Source organism: Haliaeetus albicilla, chromosome 2 (assembly GCF_947461875.1).
Source record: "Haliaeetus albicilla chromosome 2, bHalAlb1.1, whole genome shotgun sequence".
NCBI lineage: Eukaryota > Metazoa > Chordata > Aves > Accipitriformes > Accipitridae > Haliaeetus > Haliaeetus albicilla.
Genome location: NC_091484.1, coordinates 57,222,870 through 57,249,287, shown reverse-complemented (window position 1 = coordinate 57,249,287; position 26,418 = coordinate 57,222,870). Strand labels below are relative to the sequence as shown.

Genomic DNA, 26,418 nt, shown 5'->3' with positions numbered 1-26,418 from the left:
ACTTGATTTTTGGATTAGTGATTTTTTTTATTATTATTATTAATATTATCATTATTATTATTAAACTTTTTTTCCCCTACTTCTTTGGTCTGATAGGTCTACCTTGTCTCCTTTGCTTTCAACCTGGACCATGATGATTGTTAACTGCAGAACATGAAAAGCAAATATTTGCTAGCTAAAAGTAAAGGAAGGCTGTCTTATGTCTCCTTTTTGGTGTGCAAAATGATTGCATGTTGTTTTTGGAGTGAGTAGCTTGGTCTGCATGGTTGCAGCTGGTGCTTGTACGCAGAACAGAAGTGGGGACTAGGTGAAATTCCTTAGTGTTATATTGTGGATCATACCAAATGACCCTTCTGCCATCCGATCTGTGAATGTATTACTGCAGAAATTACAGGTGGCGTGCAAGATGTGACCACAACACTCTCTGTAGATGGGGTGAGGTAATGAAGTGCAGCAATATGTTAACTTCTGTGTTTGACCTAAATATGTGTGGAACGCAGTTTTGAATATGAATCGTGAGCTCGATGAAAGTGTAGGTGTATGGGACTGGAACAGACTGGATTGTTATCTCTATAGCAGGTGCCATGTGAGCTCTTCTTGAATCTGATTGACCTCATCTTAAAACTGAGTTCTGCTTGATTCCACCATTTGTGAATCAGAGGATGTTTCAAACCATTTAACTGTTATTAGTAATATTATTAGTAATTTTGTACTATCCAGTGCAAAATTTCCCAATACTTTTTATCTGCAACAGCAACTAAAATAGTTAAGTCATAGCTCATGAGTGAGCCAACAGCTTGATCCATCTGGCTGAGTTCAGTGAAAGTAGCAGTTGTCCCAATGCCCTCACGTTTAAAAAAAAAAAAAAAAAATTACAAAAATAAAAAAATTTACAAACTAAAAATTGGGCACGTGGAGTCACTGCCAACAGAGATGCTGAAAACGCTTTGTGGTACAGAGCCACAAATGTTCAGAAAAAAAAAAGGCAAATAATTCCTATCCAGTTGGTATTCAGGAGAATTTAGGTAACTGAACTGTAGTGTTAAGCTAGTTTGAACCTGATAATCCCTTATACTTTCCTTCTCTAGTCTTATCCAAATGAATGTAGCTTGCACATGGTCCTGTTTCTTAGAACGGTAATCTTTCAGACCAGCTTGTGAAATAGAAAAACAGCAGACAAGCTTGTAGGCATAAAGGTCTTATCCATGTCTCAAAGTTGGCTTTCCAACTTGTACGTACCTCAGTACAACTGCTCTGACTTTAATTTGGTTAAGTTAATATCAAGATGAGTTGAAGGGGGGAAATAAAGTACAATTAACGTCCATCAAATTGGGGAAAGGATGGCATTGAAATAGTGGAGGGCTAGGATCACAGAATCACAATGATTGAGGTTGGCAGGAACCTCTGGAGGTCACCTGGTCCAACCCCCTGCTCAAGCAGGGCCACCTAAGGCCAGTGGCCCAGGATTGTGTCCTGATGGGTTTTGAGTATCCCCATGGATGCAGACTCCACAACCTCTCTGGGCAATCTGTTCCAGTGCTTAGTCATCCTCACAGTGAAAAAGTGTTTCCTGATGTTTGAAGGAAACCTCCTGTGTTTTCCGTTTGTGCCCATTGTCTCCAGTCCTGTTACTGGGCACCACTGAGAAGAGCCTGGCTCCATCATCTTTACAATAAAGTACAAGGTGAGGAAAAACTGTGACACATGATATTAGCGTAATTATGCCACATTTGAAGCTGTTTTTTCCAAGTTGAACTTGGCTGGAAGGTGCTGCTACTGATAAGACCAGAAAGGGTGGAAAAACTTTTGTGTTTGAAAAATTATCAAACTTTCACTAATTATTCATTTACTAGAAGATATCTGACTTGGAAATCAAGCCTTGCATGTTTCCTTAAAATTATTAATTCCATACTGGAGCCAAGAAGTTGCCAGGATGCCAGGTTATTTTGAGTGGAGTTGCTTTCATAGCATTTGTTAAAACATGAACAGTAAAGTTACAAGGTGGACTGCTGGAAATTTTGGGTGTTTGACAGTTGGCTGTGATCTAAAATGTCTCAAGGACAATGTTTTCACACTGCATCTGTCTATCCAGAGCTGTGGCTATGTAGAACATAATATACAGGGAGTTGTGGTACTACCCTGCTTGTATGTTTTTTTTAGTGCCATATGTGTTGACATCTATATCTTACCTGATAAACAATTTTACAACATACTCCTTATACTGTTTCCTCCTTACAGGTGAGATACGATCATATTATCCTTCCAGATCTAGCAGGATCAGCTAGTTAGTGAGAGAGTGCTATTCTACCGTTTGGATAACTTCAGTTGATTTTCACCAAAAACCTGTCAGCTCTATTGGTGGATGGAGTCACTGCCAGGCTGCTTTTGCATGGATATAGATGAGGTGTGCTCAAGTAATGCTCTGCAATCCTTCAGCTGTAGAAGTAATAATATGCAGATGACGGATGGTGCTAGTCAGCTTGGGTATGAGCATCTTCATCTGCTACTGATGTTTGTGATTATGCCATTTCATATACCTTTGGTAACCATGGTGAACAGCTGTTATAACAGTATTTGATCCCATTCAAAAGGCAGTCTTACTTTTGTGGCTAATCAGAAGCGAATGTTATTTACCTATACAGAAAAGGTTGCTGTTGCTAGCCTGAGCTCACAGCTTTGTGAAGCCATGTGGGGCTGTGTTTATTCTCTTGATGTCAGTTTGTGCCACCTGGCACAGCTCCATTGCATTCAATTTTTCCTCCTTTCCCAGAAAGGAGGAAACGGGCGCTTCAGGCCCTGAATAATCATCTAAACATCAGTGTGTGATGACTGGAGATAATAAAAGAATTATTAAACTTTATTTCTTGTTTGTATAATGTTCGTTGCTACCTAGCTTTTGAACTACAGATGAACTTGCTCAATCACGCTTTTTTTCCTCATGGCATAATTAACTTAGTTTTCCTCTAGTACATATTGCTCACATAAATCATTTTATATGATAGATTGTATCAGCATGTCAGAGTATATCATTGTGTTCTTTTTTGACTTTCAGCTTTCTGTGACCTAATGCTGCATCCCACCCAGTACTTGCAAAACTTAGATGTCTGTACCTCAAAAAAAAAAAAAAAAAAAAAAGGGGGGGGGGGTGGAGAAAATTGAGCTGGTTGTCTGAAGGCCAGACCCTGCCACCCTTTCCACCATTTTGGAAAAGATTTTGGATAATAGCAGATGCTTGAGCTCCTGAGCGCAGTAGGAATTATTGTCACTGCCTCCTTGCAAGAGTAGGACGTGTAGCTGGAAATTCCCCATCTCAGGTGCTGGGCATGGAGCTGGGGACTTGTGCAGTTGGGGTCCTGGCTGCTGGATGGCCTGGCACAGAGGGCTTCTCTCAGGGTTACACCCTGCCTTTGCAGTTCTTGAGAGCGGACCACCTTTTAAAAGCACTTTTCTTTTTGTTATCAGTTGTAAATCCCTAAGACTTGTATTCATGGAAACATCACAGTTCAACCTATTTACAGCATTTATTACTGTAATGCTGTACTTCCAGTTGTTAAAAATAGGAAGCTAATTCTCATATAAACTTTCCTAAACCTTTTTATCCCAAGATCTTTGTATTGTTTTGCTTGCCTTACTGTCCTTCATGTTCTGTGGTCTTAGTTACACAGTTCTGCTTTTCTTATGGAGTTGAAATGCTCTTTTCAAAGTTGATTACCAGAAAAGTATGTGCTTGCTTTATGCTGTTTTTTTTAAGGGCAGTCACAAAATGAACATCATCATATTAATATTAAACAACATAAATACATCCAGTCATATCCCTATCCTCCACTGAGCATATACATTAATGGTCTTGAAATAAATGGTAGCATGAGAGCATCATATTTATCAGGAGCACTTTTTAGCAATTTGAATCTTAAATTTTCACTTGTAATCTTCTGTCTAATTTTTAACTTGATAAAGGCTTCAACATCTCTTCAGACTGCATTTGTATTTAGGCCTCCAGAACTGATGCATTGGGTTCATGGTTTTGGGTTTTGGTTTTGGTGTGGTTTGGTTTTTTTGGTTGGTTTTTTTTTTTTTGTTAGGGAAGTTGTCTGTCATTTTATACTACTTCTGCTCTTTTATTTGTAAGAGTTGGAAAATGGCTGTGACAAAGAACATTCATGACTGTTTTCCAGCTGTTTTCTACAAAGCTGAAACTTTGATAGATAGACTCTTGTAAAAGCTATTTTGGATCTTTCTCTCTAACTTGTTAATATTGCACATAAGCTTCTGTTAATAATTGAATGGGGCAATAGTGCTGTTCCTCTTCAGCTTATGGACCCCAAACCTTACCATACTTGCAGTAACAAAGCTGTTAGTAATGTTTCATAAGGATTTTGCCTTCCATTTGGCATTGCAAAAGTATTCCTGTGTGACCAAACACACTAGCCTGTGAATAGATGCTGAATGTTTTTACTAGTGGGTTTTCATTCACACTTCTAATAACATTTATAAAGCTTTAATTTTATAACATTCTTTACAACATGAGGCAACTATATTAGAGTATAAATTTGTGTATTTTGGGACCAATAACAAGAATTTTTAAGTTGGAGGCTCATCAGTTGTTAGTCACAGAGGAAGAAACAGATACAAGAGTATTGATCAATCACAGGGTGTTTTATGAGCCACCAAAGTGATTCTGCTATGGAAAAAGCAGATGTGATTGCAGAATGTGTTGGGTGAGTTCTCCTCAGCAGAAAGGGTGATATTAATGCTATTGTAAAGACATTGGCAGCAGCTTCTCTGAAATTCTGGTTACCATTCTGTTTCTTATTTGGAAAACAGTTCAAACATTTGATAATACCTTTTAAGTTGAGAAAACAAAAGAGGATGCATCTCAATTAATGGAGAACAAAAAAAAAGGGAACTTGGCAAAATGAAAAGTGAAATGTGATTGCTCTCTGCAGATGTAGAAAGGACCTGTTTAAGGAAAGAATAACACTTGACAGTTTGGCCACAAGAAAAGTATGCAGGTAAAAGATGTAGCCATTGAACGGGGTTCTGGCACAGCAGCCAAGTGTGTAGGGGTGTAAGATGTGTAATTACCTTTTTAAGATGGAACTTGAAAAGCTTGAGCTTTTTTTATTATGCATGTTTCTTGTGGTGACAGAGGCCTGGATTTGACTACCCACAAGATTCCTTTATGTCCTTTATTCTAATTTAAAACATTCTTACTAAGAACAAGTGAAAAGAATAGAAACAGAAAAGATGTAATAGCACAATGAAGATCCAGCTAAAATATTTTTCCTTTGGTTTTCATTTTTGGTTTTCAGTGGAATACCAAAAAAAAAATCCTTTTTAAAAAATGGCCTGAGGTGACTTAGTATTTCAATAAACTAAAACCAACACAAGAAGTTGAAAAAGTGACTCTCTAATTTCTTGAGGTTTACGCTTCCTTTTGTACTTGTATTGCAGTTTATTAGGGATCGTATGTTAGTATTTCTTGATAATTTCTGTACAGATTACTTTCTTTTTTTTTAAAATGCCAGTCACTTTTGTCCCTTCTTGCTGCAAGAGAGCTCATACTCTGTTGAAAATAATTACGGTTTTATTCTTGGTGCACGTGGAAAATCATTAATGTGTGGATGAAGGACTGAAAGGAAAAATATTGTAACTGCATTTCAGTGCTGATTTGAATGACTATTGAATATGGAAGAATTTGCTTTCTTGTTTGTGGTGGGTTTGGTTTTTTTTAATCCCAAATACAAAACCACCACTGGATAGCAAGAGGAATACAAAAAACTAACCAAACTTGTAAATGCAGCTCCTAATTTTGGGAAAAGTTAAATAGCTGTTAAACGCCTATTCTATGATCACACAAAGGTGTAACTACTGCGGATGTTATCTTAACGAGTTGATGGAATGAAATTTTATAATGGTGGCTGTGTTCTTCAGCAAACCTGCTTGCAGAACATCAGTCTGTGGGTTTCTTTGTGTTTATTTGTAGTGTAAAAGACTTGGGTGATAACGTGGCAAAGGTTGAAGCTTTAAATAGACTATCCAAGTATTCTCAACACTTGGATGAGAACAGAGAGCTACTCAAACTTAGAGAGCTAATCGATGCAGGATATAGCTATAGTTTGATGTTATGACCACCAAAGAGGTAATTCAGAACTTTAGAAACATTAGATTTTTTTGATGCAAAATGTCTAAAGTTTTAATAAAGCTTAGCTCATTTAGTATACAGATCAAATTGCTTTTGAGAGGAAGTGGTCTGATTTGTTTCAAGAAGCTTTCTATGGTAGTTTGTTCTTTGCCATTCATAGTGCCAAAGATGGGACCCTGGGACAGGTATTGGCTTGGGAACATTGTGTTGCTGATTTTCACAGGGGAGCAACAGAAGTCTCTAGTTTCTGTCTATGGAAAATCATAGAATCATTTGGGTTGGAAGGGACCTTAAAGATCATCTAGTTCCAGCCCCCCTGCCATGGGCAGGGACACCTTCCACTAGACCAGGTTCCTCAAAGCCCCATCCAGCCTGGCCTTGAACACTTCCAGGGATGGGGCACCCACAACCTCTCTGGGCAACCTGTTCCAGTGCCTTACACCCTCATAGTGAAGAAATTCTTCCTTATATCTAATCTAAATCTACCCTCTTTCAGTTTAAATCCATTACCCCTTGTCCTATCACTACATGCCCTTGTAAAAAGTCCCTCTATGGCTTTCTTGTAGGCCCCCTTTAGGTACAGGAAGGCCGAATAAGGTCTCCCTGGAGCCTTCTCTTCTCCAGGCTGAACAAACCCAACTCTCTCAGCCTGTCTTCATAGGAGAGGTGTTCCACCCTCTGATCATCTTTGTGGCCCTCCTCTGGACTTGCTCCAACAGGTCCATGTCCTCCTTATGCTGGGGACCCCAGAGCTGAACACAGTACTCCAGGTAGGGTCTCAAAAGAGCAGAGTAGAGAGGGAGAATCACCTCCCTCGACCTGCTTGCTGGTCATGCTTCTTTTGATGCAGCCCATGGTCTCAGAAATAGCTAATGTCAGTCTTTTCCTCTGAAATTATGTACTTTGTCCTGGGAAATTCAGTCTACTCAGTGTGCTCCTTTACCTTTATTTCACATCCACATTTAAAATTTAATAATATTTTATTTTAGCTCAACTTCTCTGCATGGTTCTTGGTGGGAATTGTACTTACGGTATTTTGCGAGAATGCCTTGGATTATGGAATATCCTTCTTCACAAAGTTCCCCACACAGCTAAGTCTGTCCAAGTTTACTTTAACTTTTTTCAATAATATTTAGTGTTTTAACTATTTTTCAGCCAAAGAATGTTCTGTTATTACATTTGGTTTGACAAAATTGATTGTTAGTTGAAAACTGATCCCAAGTGAAATTGCAATAAAAGTAGATACCAGGAACAAGTCCTTTTTCTGCTGTGTGGCCTTGTCTTGTGCCTTGCTTACTGCTCCAGTGTGGTATGTACAGTCCACTATGGCTTTCCTGCAAGTTAATCTTTTCCTGGACAATTCTCTCAAGCAGTTTCGTAGATTTTTTTTGGAGGGGGGGATGGGTTGGGGTTTTTCTGGTTTCTGCTCTCTTTCTTTTGCTTCAGAATTTTGTTGGACCTCAACAGACCATACAATGCCATTACACAGCCACTGTGTCTATTTACAAGAAGGTAGATTTTTAACGTAGATCAGTCTGAACTGAGCAGTTTTTTGCCTGGGAAAGATTTTTTTTTTTCTTCTTAATCCTAATAAAATGGATGTTGGAATTATTTCCTGATGATTTAAATAATTCCCTCATGGGGATTTTCTTGATAACCATGAAACATCTTAAAGGATATATGTTGTCAGGAACTCTTTTCATCTCCCAAAATGTTAAAACTGAGTAAGAAAAATGAGTACACTGGTATTCCTGCAAATGTGAAAATCAGGGTACACTCCACTGTTCTTGTTCTCAATCACTCATCTGTCTTCTGTACCACCTTTTGGCTGTACTGGCACCACCACTACCCACTACACCCTGTCAATGACTTGATCTGGGTTAAAAACAAATCCTCCCCTTCTTAGTGTAAGTTTTTTGACTAAGGTCTGTTAACCAGCCCATATATGTGGGGAAGTGGAGGGAATTGAAGGCCTATGGAGTTTTTCCCCTACAAAACTCTTAAGTGCAACTGTAGCTTGGTTAAGTCCCTTCTGTAACCACATCTGAAGAAGGTCTCTTCTTGCACCTACTGGAAAGTTGTTTTTTTTTTCCCCATCAGTTCTTTTAAAATTCCTTTATCAAATATAAGTGCTTGACAGATGGAGCCCCATCTGTCACAAAACCATTATCTGTTGTATTTCTAAATTTGCTCTCACTTGTAGTGCTTGTGAGAATACTTTGGCATTGTTCTTAATTGTTCCTTGGACTGCTTGCAGAGTTATAACCTTGAACAGTGAATTAACTCTTGCGAAACTGCATAATTTATTACATGACTTTATGTAAGACAATACACTTTCCCTTATCCTTTACTCTTTCACTTTTATATACATATGTTATGCAACTTTTTTTCTTTTTTTAATTAGGCTGACTTTGTCACTTTCTTGCCAATCTGTGTTATTGAGCCAATGCCAAAGGCAAATACCATGTTAGATACAGTAGTGGCCTGATCTGGTGTGGCAAATCCTATTTCCATTCTTTAATGAATTTTTTTTTTTAAATATATCTGTTAGCGTAAGGTCTGATTTACCTAAATCCAAACCAGTGAGATATTGCTAATTACTTTGTAATACTTCTGTATCTTGAGGCTGAGTGTAGATTAAGTTGTGTCTAAAAGCATAAAGGAATGTGTGGCCTTCAGGAGTGTCAATATAATGGTTTAATCAGGTGAATAAGTCAGGTTTAATTATTTCAGTAGTCACACTAGTAAATTGCAGAACCCAACAAAAGATAACGCCGCTTATAGGCTCACTAGCTCAAGTCCAGCCTGTATACATCATTCAGGAGTCCTTGATCTGTAAAGTAATATTTGCTGCTACCATAAAAAAACCACCCAAACTTCCTGAAGGCACATTCTAGTGGTTTGGCCTCATTCCCCAGCTTTGATACTTGGTTTTAGTCACAACAGTGACTGAGTTCTGTCACAGAGCATCTATCAGGTGGACTGTACCTACCCTCTGGCTCTGGATAACCCTAAATTTGTATGGCTAAAACCCATCTCAAACACACAAACAGAAATCAATGGATTAGTCAATTTTCTGCCTTGCTTGTTGTCAGTTAAAGGACACTGTACCCTGTGTTGCAGTAGGGAAATAATTGGTAAATGTTTTTGTTGAGGACCATACAGTCCTATTTTTTGAAAAGTTAATGCAATAATGGAGTTGGTTTACTTTTAATGTTTTGCATCATTTTTGTCAATGTCTTGACAAATATAAAACAATTGGCCAGTTAAGAGGATATGTGGTTTTAAGTACTTAGTGGAGGTTGATGATAATTCATGGTCCACTGTAGATGTTGCTTTTGCTGTCAAGATATAACTTACCACACTTGACAATGACTTACTTCAAACTTGACTTCATAGACTTCTAGGACTGCGTGGGGGATAGTTTTCATATTAGATAGTTTTCTTATCTTGAGAAAATGCCCTTTTCAAACATCTTATGGCTCAAGAGGCTACAAGCTTCTTCCAGTTCAGTGACTGGAACTGGGATGTCCATTTGTCTCCTTACACCAGCAAATGTGTTCATTTTGTGCTCTTTCTAACCCGCTGAAGATATATTCACTGGCAAGATGATTAGGACATGTGGAATATGGAAAAGTTGATATTTAAAGTCACTAAAACAACTATCATGACTTATAACAGGGACATGAATCTACAGAGTAGACATGTGAGGACTATTGATACACTTTTGTCTGTGTAACTCAGCAAAGGTGCAGCCCATCAGGTACTTTTTCAGACTCTTCTCTTTCTGATAACCAGACAAAGATGCAAGTTCGAAGTTACTGAAGTTAATTGTAATGACTGTTCACCTGCCTGTCTTTGCAACTGTTCAGGTCTTTTGTAGCTCTGGTGGATACGCTGTAGATGTTGCAGTGATACTGAGCCCCATCTTGTCACTTGGTAATATATATGTGCCTAAGGTACAGAAATTGGACTTCCTTTGTGGAATCAACACTAGGGAAGCAGCAATTTGAGTAAAACCAAGGAAGAGCTTGACACTGCTGCTTTTTTATGTAAATGGTATTGCTAAGAAGTAGAAAAAAATAGCTTATAGTTGGACATAAGCAGAGAGAGGAAATAGATCTTTCTATCTGGAAAAAATGAAAGATCTTTAGACTGAATTGGAATCTCATCTGGAACCTCATGAAGGTCATCATGCATCAGTATTCATATAGGTTTCCCTCCTGCTTTCCCCCCCCTACACACACTCGCTCACTCTTTTTAGTAACAAGCCAAGGCTTGGAAAAAGTAATAACCGGCTTTCCTGAACCCGAGATGTAGAGGTCTCCTCGTAGCACTACTTCCTGTAAAGTTGGAGAATCGCTTCATAGGATCATGAGGCTACTAAAAGGATAAATGCCTTTACTTAAAATACCTATGAATATTAACATTCTTAATGGAGTTTTTCCTCCTCCTGTTCAGACCGTATAGCCGTATTCAGATAGTGTTGATAAAGTTACTGAGCAAGACAGGTGCTGAATGGACAGACTTACAGACCTTCCAGATCTTTCTAACCAAACTTCCTTTAGAGAAAAGGACTGCCTTAATAGTTCATTTCCTTGATGTTCATCCTTTCTGTGGTGTGTGTTGTCTGATCTGGAGTCCCAAACTGGATGGCATCTGTGCACTATTGCAGAAGGAGCTCAGAATAGTTCTGATACATCCAAATATGGGATTCTGTCCATTGCAAGTTGACTTGCTTAAAATGCTAGTTGGGTTTGTACTTACCTGTCATCAATATCATGGGGAAAAAATGTGACCAGTTTAAAAAATGGGAAAGTCATTTAATTATACCTCAAAATCCTGTATGCTTTGCTTCCACGTGATTATTGCATCAATGCTGTTTTCCAGTGGTGCATGCCAAGAGGAGGCTTCTGTCCTCAGGAGAAGCAAACTGTGCACATTCTTTCCTTTTGTCCCTTTCCCCAACCCAACCGTCATGGTTTAACCCCAGCCAGCAACTAAACACCATGCAACTGCTCGCTCACTCCTCCCCTCTCCCAGTGGGATGGGGAGGAGAATAAAAAAAAAAGTAATAAAACTTATGGGTTGAGACATGAGCAACTTAATAACTAAAGTAAAATAAAATATAGTAATAAAATGTAATAATTGTAATGAAAGGGAATATTTTTTAAAAAGAGGGGGAGAAATAAACCACAAGGAAAGACAAGTGATGCACAGTGCAGTTGCTCACCACCTGCTGACCAATGCCTGAGCAGCAATGGGCCACGCCCAGCCAACTCCCCCATTTTATATACTGAGTATGATACTCTATGGTCTGGAATATCCCTCTGGCTAGTTCAGGTCAGCTGTCCTGGCCATGCTCCCTCCCAGCTTCTTGTACACCTGCTTGCTGGCACAGCATGGGAAATTGAAAAGTCCTTAACTTAGGATAAGCGCTGCTTAGCAACAACTAAACCATCAGTGTGTTATCAACGTTATTTTCACGCTAAATCCAAAACACGCTGTACCAGCTACTGAGAAGAAAATTAGCTCTATGCCAGCTGAAACCAGAACACTAACACACGAAGGCAGGTGAGGGATAAGGGGTTGAGAGCTGTAGTATTCTTGTATACCCAGGAGAAAACATCCCTTCAGTCAAATGTTCATGCAGATCACTGAAGACGTTTTCTGAAGATCTGAATTTGCTCTTTCTTTACTCAGGTAGCGTTTCCCCCCCCCGACTCCCCTTCCAAAAGTAGGTTGTCTGAAGTCACATGTATTGTGTAGCTCAAATGCAGGCTAGTGTGGTTAGTGAGACTTTTCTACATTCAGCAAGAAAGTCTAATTGAAGGCATCCATTCAATAACTTTCCTAAATATTTACCAAAACTGTGGAAGTTTTGGTCTTTGACCATAATGCTTAAATCAGCTAACAGCCTTAAAAAAGAAACTTTTAAGAAAGCCCACAAAAAACAAGGTAGTGATCTAAGCCAATTTAAGTTGGCTAAATGTGAAAGATTATATGCAGTATTTTGTAAAAATACAATTAAGTAATGTGGGTTTGATTTATGTTATTCTTGGCAGGTAAGTGGTGTTGCTTTTGCATTACCATATTGCCTTTTCGCTTGCTTGTATCATGTTGACTTGTGAGCAACCATATTAACTTTACTTGCAAGTGAACACTTCATTGCACTTTAAGCCCTGTTTGTGCAAAACGTGCCTTTAATGAGCATGCGCATTTAACTGTAACTGATTGAAAACAGGAGGACTCTGAGTAGAAAAATTTATATTTTGAAAGCTTGCCCACTACTATCCTTTGTTTCCAACACTATGGTAAACTAATGCAGTGTTACAGCTCTGGCTTCTGCTTGTGGTTGGGCTTTTTTTGTTGTTGTTCTTTGGGGTGGGGGATTGGCTGTAATTAAGGCAATGTATCCATTACATTCATATATAGGAACTGTTAAGTAAGGTACTTTTACCTTCAACTAACATTTAATGTGTATGTTAACTCAAATGTCAAATGAAATTGAGGTGCAAATGCAGTCGTTATTGAAAAGGTCTTGAGGAGGCATCAGGAATCAAAGCACCCCAAGGAGAAATGGAATCCAATTGATTTTAAAAAGTGGCTTGATGACGATAATGTTCTCTTTTAAGCATGGAGGAAAAACAGATTGCTTTTTAAACCAGTTTCCAGGCTGCTTTAGTATTATGTCTTTTCCATACTACTCTTTCACTGTATTTTCTCAAAGGACATCTTTCAGCAAGACCACTCTTTCAGGATGGTTTAGAATAAGATAATTTATTGCAGCGCAATTTGAGTGAGGAGCGTTTCTTGCTATATAAAATCATACAGTATCCACTTTGCTTTCTCTTTTAAACACAGTGGCCAGAAGGCAAAAAACATATGGTTGCAAGATATGGGACACCTCAACTGAGATCTCAACATTATTATTTTCTAGGTGTAACTAAAAGGGGAGGGGAGCCTATCAAATGCAGGAGGCCTAATTTTGTAGGCAAGCTTGTTTTTTATCAATGTGTTTGTGGATTGACTTAATGAAGACTCTAGGAAAGCTGGAATTGGACCATCTGAAAACTAGAATATCACTTCATTTCATTGCCTCAGTGTATTCTCTTAATTAGGAGATGATTTTCCTGGAAAAATATGTGGGTTTTATGCATTGCTTTCACCCTCATAGTGGTGTCAATATTGATAGCAGGCTGATTAACTACATTTTTAGTGACTTTGCAGTGGTCAGAAAGCAAAGGGAGATAATACCACTGAGGGTTAAAGATTGCTTTGTGAAATTACTCTAAACTGACAAATAATGCTGTCTTTGACATCTGTTAAATAAATGAATACAGCTGAATTTAAGTCAGCTAGAGGGAATGCTGCTCCATTAATCAGTCTCCCTTTCCCCTTTGCTTACCAAGTAATTCTTGGAGAGACAGTTTGACTACGAACTTTTTTTTCCAATTGCCATGTTATTTTTCTGCATAAAACTTCATGTAGGTACATGGAATGAATGTTTTTCCATATCAATTTTAAGCTAGTGTGGGCTTTTAACTTGCTTGCAAATCAAAGTACCAAAATAAGCATACTGTATTCTTTGCATTATCACTGGAGAAACGCTGACCTTCCGTGGAGGTGGTGAATTTGAATGCTTCTGGCAGCTTAAAACTTATGATATAAGACCCCATCCTTATGTCTCCATTGCAGATTTTTACACTGTTAGAGCTTTATCTGACAATTGCAACGCTTCTGGTCTGCAAAGAAAAGAAGTCAGAATAAGGTAAAAGATCTGAAAGGCAAGCCAAATGTCAGGGAGTAGCAGTCCTGCATTGAATGGTCCTGTGGCTTTCTTCTGGTGATGAAACCTCCAGAGCCCCTGAGGAGCTGTAGTCATGGGGAACAACCTCAGTAGAGCTGGAGAGTCACCGAAGACCATTGTGGTACAATGGTCCTGCTCATGGCACTGTCTTGTCAACCACACTTATGTGCTCTCTGGTTGACAAGGGGGAAAGGTGGATCTTCACAGAGTTCTGCTTCTGGCTCTGTCACTGTAAGATTTTACATCAAGGTAATTTTTTTATCACTGGGTATGCTGTGCATGGATGGTGTGATTCAAGCAGCCACACCACATTGCTGGATCCATCCTGAGGTGTGACATATTTCAATTCTTAAATATATTATGTTCATATGGTACTGCATAAATATTCCTGGTTTTGAGCTACAATATCGAGAACCTTCCAGTCCTCAAAATGTCAGATACAATAAGTTTTTGCTTGCCACTTAACAATTAAATGACTGCCAGACTGAATGGTGCTGAACTGAAGTTTGCCTAAAATTGTAGTACGATTAAGGCCTTTCTGGTCAGGTTTCTTAGCTCTGTATTAATACCATATGATGAAGTGTTCTAGCCCTGAAACAAAGCCCACATGAAGTGGAAACTGTGGTTTCTTGATTTAACTGCAAGGAAGTTGGTCCTCTCTCTCCTTTATGCATCTGAGCCAATACTTCTATTAAAGATGTAATGCATAAGGAGTGTAATGCATAAGGAGTGTAATGCATAAACCCCACAAAGTTTTGTAGGAAGATAATCTCTGAATTAAGAGAATACACTGAGGCAGTGAAATTAAGTGATATTCTCATTTTCGGATGTTTCAATTCTACCATGTCTAGGCTGAGGGGAATTATAAACTTCCCATTTAATTGTTTCCTTCTTAATAAATGACTCATCTTAAACATTCTTTCCTTGTCCTGCATGAAAATATAATTTTAAGATAGGCAATGTGGTAGTATCACTAATAGCTGTAAACTATGTGAGGGTGTATACTAACAAAATAGGTTGAATTCCTGTGGTGGCCAAGTTTTACTCTGCCTCTGGCACAGAGCATAACAAAAGCACTTGGTGTGCAGCAGCGGGCTTTTAGTGCGTGTCCTGCTGTGGTGAACTGTTGCCTTCTCCCTGTAACCACAGATGCAATAGTAACCTTCTCAGGAGGGAAACTGCTACTTTTAAAACACCACCCACAGATTCGGTTTTCTACATTGCAAAGTCTCAGCAACCTATTATCTCTTTCACTAGCTGTCAAGGTATGACTGTGTAAGTTTATAATGCAAAATTAAAAACTCTGTATCCTTGTAGAGTTGTCAAAAAGCTGCAAATCTGTTACAAGTAAAAAAAGCAAAGCATAATTAGATGTCTTAGTGATCTGCACTGCCTTTCTTTGCCCTCCACCATTTCTCTTTTTTTCTTCCTTTTTTTTTTTTGTAAAGTGAAAAGAGGCAACAGCATCTCTGTGTAAAGCTAGCCCAAATCGCAATAGCAGCCTTTATTTTCCATTGAGGTGCTGTGTAAGTTTATAGGTCTTCCAGTCAGCTTAAGGCCCTGCTGGGAAAGTGGTGATCTCCTCAAAGGAGAAGAAAAGTCAAGAGTATTTTTCTTGTCTAGTATGGCCTTGGCTTCAGCATGGCTGTTTCCTTTTGCCCGGTTCTGCAGTGTAACCTGGGGCTCCATGTGCTGCTGAGGCTGATTAATTGAGAAGATTTGCATAAAGAAATGTTTTATTTCTGTTTATGATAAACCCAGAATAACTCCTTTATTACTCTCTTGATATCTTTGCCCAGTTAAATTTAAAAAGAGAGATAGTCAGCAACTCATCCTTGCCCACAAATCAGACAATAACCACTGATCAAAATGAGCCCAGTCTAAAACATTGCCATGTAGAAATCAACTTAGTAGATTTTTTCATGTTGGTTGGGGGGGGGGGCAGGGGGGGGTGTGTTTGGGGTTTTTTTAAGGCTGGGTAAGGGGAAGAGCCTCAAACTGTGTCTTTGGGACTTGAATGTGGTTGAGCCCACAAGATGGTAGAAGGGTGGTTCTTGGTTTCCCATCTGCTGTTGGGGTCTCTTGGTTTCAGTAATGCAAGGAAATCCATTTTCAACACTCCCACATGATAGTTCCTGTGTTGCTGTGGCAGCAAAGCAGGGTGAGAGTTGGCTTCCGAAACAGGCACATGAGGGGTTCTGCAGTGAAAATTCAAGACAGCGATTAGTGCGTCACCAGATTCCTGCTTGTTCTCGCAAAGAGGTTGTCATCCGCAGCCCACTCACCCCATTGTGAGCCCTCTTGAGCTAGCTTTGAATAAAAGAGACATTGTGAACGTACTTGCCTGGGAGGCAGTCTCCCCTTCAGCATAATGAAGAAAGACTTCCATGTGGTCACCACGCAGTTCACAAAATATCAAGCCTTGTTGATCTCTTTTATTAAAAACTAAAAAAATAAAGGACGTTAACAGAAACATCCGTTCCCCCTGCAGTTACCTAGTTCTCTGTTGGTCCCCTGTGTCATACTGTAGTATCTCTGTCACACTTCCCTGGAGGAGCAATATGGGAAAGAGCATGTTGGCTAGGTGTGCAATACAGCCAGGCCCCTTGGCATGAGGAGTGTCTAGAACTGAGAAACTTCTCCCATGTCTGCCCATGGTCTCTTTCCCTCAAACCTCAGGAGTGCTTGTCATCTTTTCTTCATTATAAAACTTTAGCTAGTCACCTTCCTGCCTGACTCTGTCTCCAAGACTGGGCAGAACCCAGGCTGGAAACTGGAGGGGTCTGGTCACTTGGTGAACTTCACAGCTGGTTTTCCTACATTAAAACTACTATTAAAGTGGTATTCTTAGAATTAAGTTTCATACACATCAGATGATTTAGGGTTGGGTTTTTTTATTTTTTTAAAGATCAAGTTCTGTGAAGAAAGGACTTTCTTTACTAGATGTGAATTATAAATATGAACGTAAGATTTTTCAGACCAGATATAAGTGAGAATAATTTTACATACCCTATTTTGTGGGTGGTTTTTTGAAGCTCTTTTGTAAACTATGAATTTATTGTGTGTGTTCTATTTAAAAACACAGGTTGATTAAATCTTCAGATTGTAGTGTATAAGGCTTGAATTATAACTTTATTAATAAGCTGTCCTCACTAATGGTGCTTTTGAATCTCTCAAAAATCCCAGTATAGCCAAAATACTGCAAATTAAGCCTATGAGTCTGCAGAATGTAGGTATGATAGGCAATGCTACTCACACTTCTAATGCTGTTGACCTTGGTGGTGTTGTCCATGTGCTCACACCTTAAAAGCTTGCTTTTCTGGCTACTCATTTATGGCAGTCTGGCAGCTAGACGTAAGTGTAGAACCAAACAACTGCCTGGTAAACACTTTCTATATTCTGTATGGTCTCTGACACTTCAAAGTAAAATTGGGTTAGTGTTAAGAACTAATTGTTTTCTTCGTGTACTAACCTTTAAACACTTCAGAACTAGTTTGTTAGAGGTATACAGGCAGAGCATTCACAAATACTTGCCTAACCTTACACTCCAAACGTTGCTTGACTTTTTCCCAAAGGTATGCTGGTGAAATAGGAGCATGAATCCCTACAGCCTCTGGAATTGTGGAGGTGTATACAGACTACTTGAAAAACTTCATTTTCCAGACTTGCTAAAGCTTGCGGTTTCTGAAGTAGCTTAACCTGGAAGTGAGAGAGTCCTACAGTTGTCCTTTGCAGCACCAGTGAGCATTTCATATAAAACTCTAATGGAAAATTCCTGTGTAAAAGCTATCAAATGTTTTACTGGCCATGAGGAACATAATTAAACTAATGAAAAAAAAAAATCATCATCTGTAGTCATTTAACATCCAAAAAACCAAGAAGATTTTTTGAGTTAAGGCAGCTATGAAATATTTTGCATTTAAGCATACTGTTTTTACTAGTTTTCACTTTAGGTATTGTTTCATATCTGATTGCTGATGTGTTTCAAAGATGTATAGATGTTTTTCACCACCATTCACAACTGTGAGTGACAAATCTATTCCATTTGACTTTTTTTTTTTTTCCATAAAGCAGTATGCAGATCATCTTCTAGCACTTACTTAGCTGCTTAACCTATGGGTTACTTAAGTGTTTGTAAGAGCCACGTTAGTGTTAGATGCCTTTCTCATTGCAACTTGCTCTGTTTTTATCTTGCAAACTGCAGCAAGTGTCCCAGATGCTGAGTGCTGTCACACAGGCTATGCCAAAGCTTCAGAGGGAGAGGGGTCTACCATGTGCCTTGCAGTTCTGGCTGGGGTGGGACACAGATGGGTTAGAGCTATTCCAGAATTTTATCTTGTGGAAAGCAAGCTGCAGAAGTCCCAGGTCTCCTCCCAGCATGGGACTGGGATCTGTTGAAGCAGTGCATACAGACCTGAGAGCCAAGAAATTTCCCTAGGTCCCATAGCAGAAGACTGGAGTTGGTGGTTTTGCACAACTCAGGTGGTTTCAGGGCATGCTGTTTGATATACCTTCCCCTCATCCCCCATACCCTGCTGCTGGTTTTGACGCTTGCATGATGTGCAGTCAATGTTTGTATGAGTCACTCTATGCCTCTGGAGGGAGGGAGGGGTAGAAGGGTGTAATATTCCTGCAGTCCCTGAGCAGCATCAGAGCACAGTGTGTGGGTAGAGAAGTGTTTGTATCTCTTAGAGCCTGTCTTGACTGCTGCGAAGGGAGAAGGCAGAGCCTTGGATTATTTTTTCTCCCCTCTCCATGTCACTTCCTTACCCGCTAGCTGACAGCCCTGAGGTGGTGGGGTGAGGGTGGTATCTGTGGGAGATAAGAGGCCAAAATGACCTTGTGGGCAGGAGAGTACGCCGGCTGCTGAGCAGAGCTGCCCTGTTCTGCGACCCGGCTCCATGACAGCACGGCTGCGTACAGCCCTTGGGCCAAAACATCTTGGGCCACAGCAGTAATGTAGTCCTGTGCAAATCAAAGGGAGCAGCCTGAAATACTCAACGGGGGGTTTTTGGGGGTTGGTTTTTTTTCTTTTTTTTTTTTTTTTTTGTCCCGATACTCCCACATCCAGGGGGAGATGATACTTTGCATATACAAACCCCACATGCGTAGGAGGATCTTAAACTTGAACAGCCAGCTGCTGTAATAAATAAAACATAGCAAACGATCCCAAAGAGAAAGGGGAAATGGGAGTCAAAAGGCCAAGGTGTTCTGGCCCAAAGCAGATGTTGGCAGTATCTGGGGTGGACGTGCTGGAAGAGGAGTGAATCTTGGATGATGTCAATGAAGTGCGTAGGTCCAATGATGGGGGATGGGGCAACCCCCCCAGCAGAGCACTAAGGAAGCCCAGCTGCTTTTTGCTGTCTGTGGGGAACGTAGCTTTGCACTGCCTCTGCTGCCTTATACCTCAGTCCTGAAGAACTTGGCAGGTGAGGAAAGGGGTGCAATGGGTGTATCGGAGAGCAGGGCCTGTGGCATGGCGTAGGTGTTATTCTCTCACTACTGCACCGAGGAAAAATTTAAGGCAAGTCCAAGTAAGAGCAAATTGCAACAGTCAGTCTAGAGCTGATGGGAATTACTGGAATATGATAAGGACTTACAAAGGAAGGAGAGACCAGTATTCAGGGGGAAAAATGCTTATTTTTTTAAATACTCCAGCAAGACAGAGGGACAGCATCTGCAGACGTGGGACTTTCCCATAAGCATCTCTTCTTATTCTCGTTTCCTTGTTGCAGAGGATGGAGACTGTCCACCTCTTCCCATGTCTTCCTGTCCCCTCCCATCCTACCCAGCTGACAGACATGGCAGGTAACCGGGTGGCCTCCCAGCTGTGTTAGTTGTCTGTGCCTGTGGTGTTTAAGTCCATTTACTGCCCACCCCAACTCAGCCCAAAAGCCTTTCCCTTTGCAAGGATACATTCACTCATCTTTTTTATCTAATGGAGTTGAAAGTCCCACTGAACATGAAACATTGTGTAGATCCTCTGCAAGCTAACAAATTGTTAGAAGGAATTTATTCATAGGCTTTAATTTAACTCATGCAAAAGCTAGATGCTCCCCTATCTTCATTACATTTTCACCTTCTGTTAGTGCACTATTTTTCTTTCTCCGGGTTTGGAGCTCCTTTTTCTAAATAGAGTCTGTGAGTATCTGTTTCTTAAGAACCCCAAACCAAGAAGCAACCCTGCTGCTATCTAAATAGACTTCCTTCATCATTCAGCAATAGTTTTTAGCCTTTTTGCTTTTATGGATCCTATTAAAAATATTAAAAAATCCAGTAACAGTAAAAAAGCCAATGTAACACTGGTAAGCCTCATGGGTTAACTCTGGAGCCCCTGTATCAAGGGGCCTTCCTGCTGCTCTGAACTTCATGATCATACCATGTTCCAGATATTGAAAATATTGTGCTACTTGATTTTGTGAGCTTCTTTTAACTCTCGATTTAATTGATTTGGGAAAAAGGTTTGGTAACTTCAGAACTGAGCTGCTGCACTTGCCGGAATCAGGGTGCTTACTGTCACTGTAGCAAGTGATCTGAAAAGGATACGTGTTTTCAAGAGGACTCTTTTTGGGAGCAAAGTAGCAAGGGTTGCAATGAAGCTGTTGAAAAATGAGCAGTCTTAATTTAAAAAGCAATTTCAAATTTCTGTGCACTTTGTAGGATGAACTTCTGAAACCTGTTTTTCTTTGCAGATTGGTACAATCTTAAGTGAAAATTGGGATGGGTTGTCCCAAAGTTTTGCAGAGAGCACCAGAAGTAAAATATATGTGCTTTGTTGGGATTTTTTTTAACTGTGGCAGGTCTGCTATTTAAATGTGTTTGTTATAATTTGCTATCACTGCTACTTAAATAAAATTAAGTTTAAACAAGACATATTGCTCTAGTGTAAATGCATTTATTTCAGGTTTTTAAACTTAATCACTTGACTGAATTTACCTCTAGCACAGCTTTCTATTTTTCTTTTTTTAAAAAATGCGTATTACTAAGTGATGGAGTTTTGGAGTGGGATGACAGCAGGGCAAAGGTACCTAAATATGAAGCAAGATGTTTGACGAATAGCTCTGAAAATTCATGGCTGAGGTACTAAACGAGTCATGTCATCTCGTCCAAGTTATTTCAGCAGTAGCTCATCAGGCCAAAGAGGTGGTTGTTTTAAGCCAAATGAGAGTGGAAAATAACCCAGACCGGGATGCCTGGGTGACACCATCGGCCTTGAGCACCTTCTTACGCTGCACCAGGAGCCTAGGCCGGTGAAGATGCTCTGCAAGTGCCCTGCCTGCCAGAGAGGCTTCCTGGCTTGGAGCACAGCTGCCTTTCGCAGACCCTTTCCCCATGCCCCCTGACGTAGCCTGGGCAGCAGAAACAAGAGAATTATCAAGGCCAAGGCCACATCTTCAGAGTCCAGGCTTTGTTATGGCTGATGTAGCAGGCAGTCCCCAGGGCATTTTGCCAGGAAACACCTCTAATTTGCAGAAAAGGATAAGCATGGTGCAAAAGTACCGTATGGCCAACAAAGCCATCTGCTCCTACCACTGTCTGTGTTGACGGCAAGTTTAGCACTGCATCCCTAAGTGAATCATGAAATCTCACCCATTATGCTTCACAGGTACCTATTTGATTTTCTAAAAGTCCCTCCTACCAAGGTAACTGGAGCAGTGGCTCTAGAAAATAAGTTTGCTGAGGTTCCTAGTTGAAAAGAGATTTTTAAGAAATTCCACCCATCTCACTGCAGTTTTAACATGGCAGTAACAAAAATGAATTTCAAAAGCAGCCTCCAAAGTAGGCAGCAATATTTTATATGTAAGCATACCAATTTAAAAGAATACGAAATGTGTTTTGCTTGGCTTTGGTACTGCAGGTAACATAAGAATCACCATGTTTTAAATGAGTTTCTATACACTATGAGTGTCTATGCTTAGCTGAGTGATTATCTTGCATGTTATGTGCTATTTGTGATCCCAAGTATTTTGTGGTCCATGTGAATATAACCACAAAATAATTTCAGCCCAATTTTAGTACTTATTTAATGGCTAGAAAGATGAACTTAAAGTTCAAATATTAAAGGTTGTTTCATTCACATTATCTATTAATGATTGTTACTTGCCATGCTTTTTCTTTATGTAAGTACCCACTCAGATGGGAGTATCTGATTGAATGGTCCAAAGCTGAAGTTAAAATCCTTCTTGCTCACATTGAACATCTTGGCTTTAGCATAACTCAGTCATTTCTGGGTGAATCTTGTGTCTGCAGATATGCTGTTTTATGTTGCTACTTAAGGCAATTTAATTTTTAATTATTTTGTCTCTCCTATACTGCATCCACATGTATGTGGGTAGATGATGTCAATGTGCCTGTATAATTTTGTTGTAACTACATAGAATCAGAACTATCACTGTTTTGCTGTGCTGCGTTGGCTGATACTGTACTAGAGCAGTGGACCCGGAGTCTTTTTCTCTTTGTAAACACCTAAGGCAACTCAGCTGATTGTCAGCATCCTTGGAGTAGACATCCAATTCCTACTGGATGAGTGCTGCCAGATTTCCTAACCTCTCTACTTTGTATGCTCTTTAAAACGATGCATATTGTGCTCTGCCAGCTGATGTCTAGAAGCCTCCGTTATGCTAGTATGGTAGCACAAGGCTGCCTGGGAATTTGGGCGGGCTTTGAGCAATAATAGCAATCTCCTGTCCTTTTACTCTTCCCTTAAGTAATTTTGTAACCTCAAGAGAACAAGACCAGTTGTTGAAATAAATACATCAGCTTTCCTGTAAAACTGCTTGCTGCGGGTTGTGAGTGTGTGTATGCACACACACATCTACTGGTTTATCTGTTTAGGTTTTTTTCCCAGGGCCTAATGTGAAGAGGGAAAAAAAGTGAAGAGCGATTTTGATTTAGAACATATGCTCAGCAAAGCAGGAAGAATACCTTATTTTTGTATTGCGGAATATTAATTTCCCAAATCTCAGGACATGTTGAAATTACCTGAATTTTAAAATTAAGTGTATAGTAGTTCAGAGAAGTGGATGTCAAATAAAATAATATGTAGCATGAAATGATACTGAATGTATTGCTAAAAATTGGTATTTATAGATTTCCTAAAGCTGTTAATCTCAGAAGGAAAGATGAGGATTCTGTATCTCTATTTTACATATTTACAAGGTGGTTAGCACTCCTGTAGTACTCACTGGAATTGTATTTATGACTAAATATGGTAGAATAGGTTTTAAATTTATTTGGCTTGTTCCTTTAATATATTGGTTAACTGCTGTATACTGTTATTTTTCTTAACAGTTCATTTGTAAGTGTGAGAACAGAATTAACCGCAAATAAACAAACAAAAAGATTATACCACTGCGTGAAATACATATTTTCTTAACTTCAGGAAAGTATCTGTAAACTTCTTAGAATGGGTTTCAGGGCAGTGATATGGACTGATAGTGTCGAGGAAACTTTTAAGTAAATGCTGTCATTTTTAGTGTGATTAGCTGTACCTTGTATTTTCAGTTTAGTTTACATACATGTGTGCATGTGTGCATAACATACATGAACCCTTCATCTGCTAACCTTATATTCATCTTAGGCACAACATAATATATTTTACCCTTTCAGAAGTTGATTATTGGTCTTGTACTTTTTCATTTGCTTCCCAGCAAATTCTCCAGCACATCCTGTTAATACAGCTTCTGTGTATAAGTTTAGTGTCTGTATGATTTGGTTATTTAGAAACTCCTTCCTCCTGCTTCCCCTTTAAACATTGCTTGCACACAGTAGATCACTTTCCAAACATACAGCTGTTTGTTTAAACCAGTATAATACTTTAAAATGCTTGCTTAATGCATAGACTAAATGGCCGACAAAATATTCGTGTTGCTGTCTGTGCCAAGGAAGCAGAGCACACTGCTGGAATGTTTTCAGTTCTACATATCTGCTTGTTAATGGGGAAGTGGATGTATTTGTCAAACTAAAAATGCCAGCAGCCCTTCATGATAGTGTTACTTTTAAACAGATGTGTGTTTTGCAGCGCGAGTATAAAGAAACAGAAGAGGTATAATGAAAGAATTTGAGCGATTCTGTGCTGTGGGAGAGAGCTTGAGCAGAGTGATGTTTACAGCTATATCTAAAATGGGTTTATGCCAGAGTGTAAGCAATAACTTCTTTCTTTTGGCAAATGGACAAACTAGTAAATAATACAAGCATTATGAGCATTTGTCAGAGCCCTGTACTCTCTGACCAGACTCTTTTAGGTAGACCACATGTGGTGGGTATAATGTTTAATATCAAATGTACTTCTCTGAAGATATTTAATGTTACATGGGGGTTTTTTGTTTAGCACAGTGATACAAAATACACTGACATCATGATACCAATGTAATTTGCACTTAGCAAATAGGAAACACAGCAATGGCAATAACAGTTCAATCACAACACCACTGCGTGATACCTGTTGCTGGTCTCTATAATTTGCTCACTGCCACGATGCTGGGCGTCACCAGCTACCAAGAAGGAATGTGTGGGTTGAAACCAGCTCAAGCCCATTGCTCTCTTCAAATTTATTTGTTTCTGTTGTTAGTTATTCGGTTTCTATACTCTGTGCTGGGCTGAGCCACGTATACACCCCCTCCCCATGCTGGTCTGGGAGACTTTCTCACTCTTAATGAACTCCGGGGAAAGATTTGCTCCACTCCACTGTGGTGTAGTCAGTTGATCCACTCAACAGACATAGCTGTTCATTTTACATGAACAAAGGCCGCCCTCGGGTCCCATTTGTGTTGAGATAAAGTCAGCTCTGTTTGCGGCAGCTGCGGTCAGTCACACCCTGCATTATTGCCTGAGCTTCAGGGCATGTTGCCCTTGCCCATCTCCTCTCAGCCTTCTTCCATCGTTTATTGGCCAGTCACAGCATTTTACATTAAGGTTTATCTCTGAAGAGAACAGGTAATTCACCGATTTGTTTGATCAGCCATTTCTGCTGTGGTTCGTTGGTTTTCAGCATTTTGATTTGTGAACCGCAAGAGTCCTGCAGCAGAGTGCCATCCCCTTCAGGCCCCCCTTAGGTAGGCAATTATACAACCTAAACGAACACGCTTCTCCAAGTCACTTTCACACCATTCCCAAAGCCTGGACCATGGACCTCCAGGTTAAAAACCTTTGTCTCTTAGCTACAGTGGTAGTCATGGGACTGTGATAAGCACCACTGGGAATCAGAGCTGCGAGGTGACCAAGAAATGCAAATGCATGCTCCAGTGTCCTTCCCAATCATGGAAAGCAATATAAGCTGGGTGAGCAGCGTATCAAAACCCTGGTTGTTGTCGCTTTGTGTTTTTTACATAAAATGAGTCTGTAGAAAGATGAATGTTGCAAGTGTAACTATAACTGTACTTTCCAATTATAATTGTGAATTTGTGGAAGAGCCAATAACTTCTGATTTACGTAATTGACTTCCAGTGTAGGTGAATAGAAGGCAACTTTTTAAAATTCACAATTTTAGTCTGATTAGAAATTTTTTTCTCATGAAATCTTAACAGCCCTAAAATTAATCTGCTGCCAAGAATTAAGATCACCATGGCTGCTATGATAATTTAAACTGAAGCAAGTTTTGGTTGCTGAGTCAGTTGTTATGCTCTGCATATATATGCAGTCATCACTGGTGAAATATAGACAGTACAGCAGCCTGGTTCAAAAATATTCATTGAAAAATTAATTGACTTGGATGAGAAGGCTTCTTCTGTGTGACTGAGATTGGATGAAGGGGTAAACAAAGGGTAATGACAAATGACTGTGTGTCAAGCTGGGGATGCTTTACAGTGTTACGATGAAGGCAACTGTAGTGGGTCCTGTTTTAAAGTCTTTATGCATTATCTAGAAGACGACCTAGATCACAGGGGTTTTTTTAGTTATTCCAAATGAGGAAATATAAGCATGGTTTTGAACAGAAAAATCTCAAAAACTTGGAAATATAATAAATATTTCTGGAGGATAAGAAAGTTTCAATATAGGTAAGTTGTGGAGCGATTAATCCTGGTGCTATAGCGAGAAGAACAGAAGTCACAGCAACTGGCTTGTAGAGATGTTAATGAAAGCATGCTTTTGAGGGTCAGGAGGAACCAGCAGTAACCTCCTCCCTCCACCCAGACAGAAATGCCAACTGTAGCTGTAGAGGTTTTTCAAGAGCGGTTGTAAACACTGCATAGTGCCCGTGCAAAGTCCTCACTGCTCCAAATCAAACCCTTCTCTGGTATTGTCACAAGCATCCTATCCTTATGGAGCCAGGAGATTTTACTGCTGCGGTGCCCATAGGCAGTGGTAGAAGTACCGTAGTCAGAAAGTTATTTGGGATTCAGTTTGGGATTTGGGACTAACACAGAATAAAGGTCTACTGCAACTGTTCACAACGAATACTGACCTAAATTGTCTAAGTCAGGCAGCCTTCCAAAGTGACCGTAGGGGTGCAGTTACTTGAGGA

The 26,418-nt window shown here is 39.7% G+C and overlaps 1 protein-coding gene across 4 annotated transcripts in view; it reads left to right on the top strand.

Moving 5' to 3' along the window:
- Positions 1 to 26,418, top strand: part of FAM171A1 (family with sequence similarity 171 member A1) — a 91,901-nt gene that overhangs the window by 17,100 nt on the left and 48,383 nt on the right. The window lies entirely within an intron of this gene.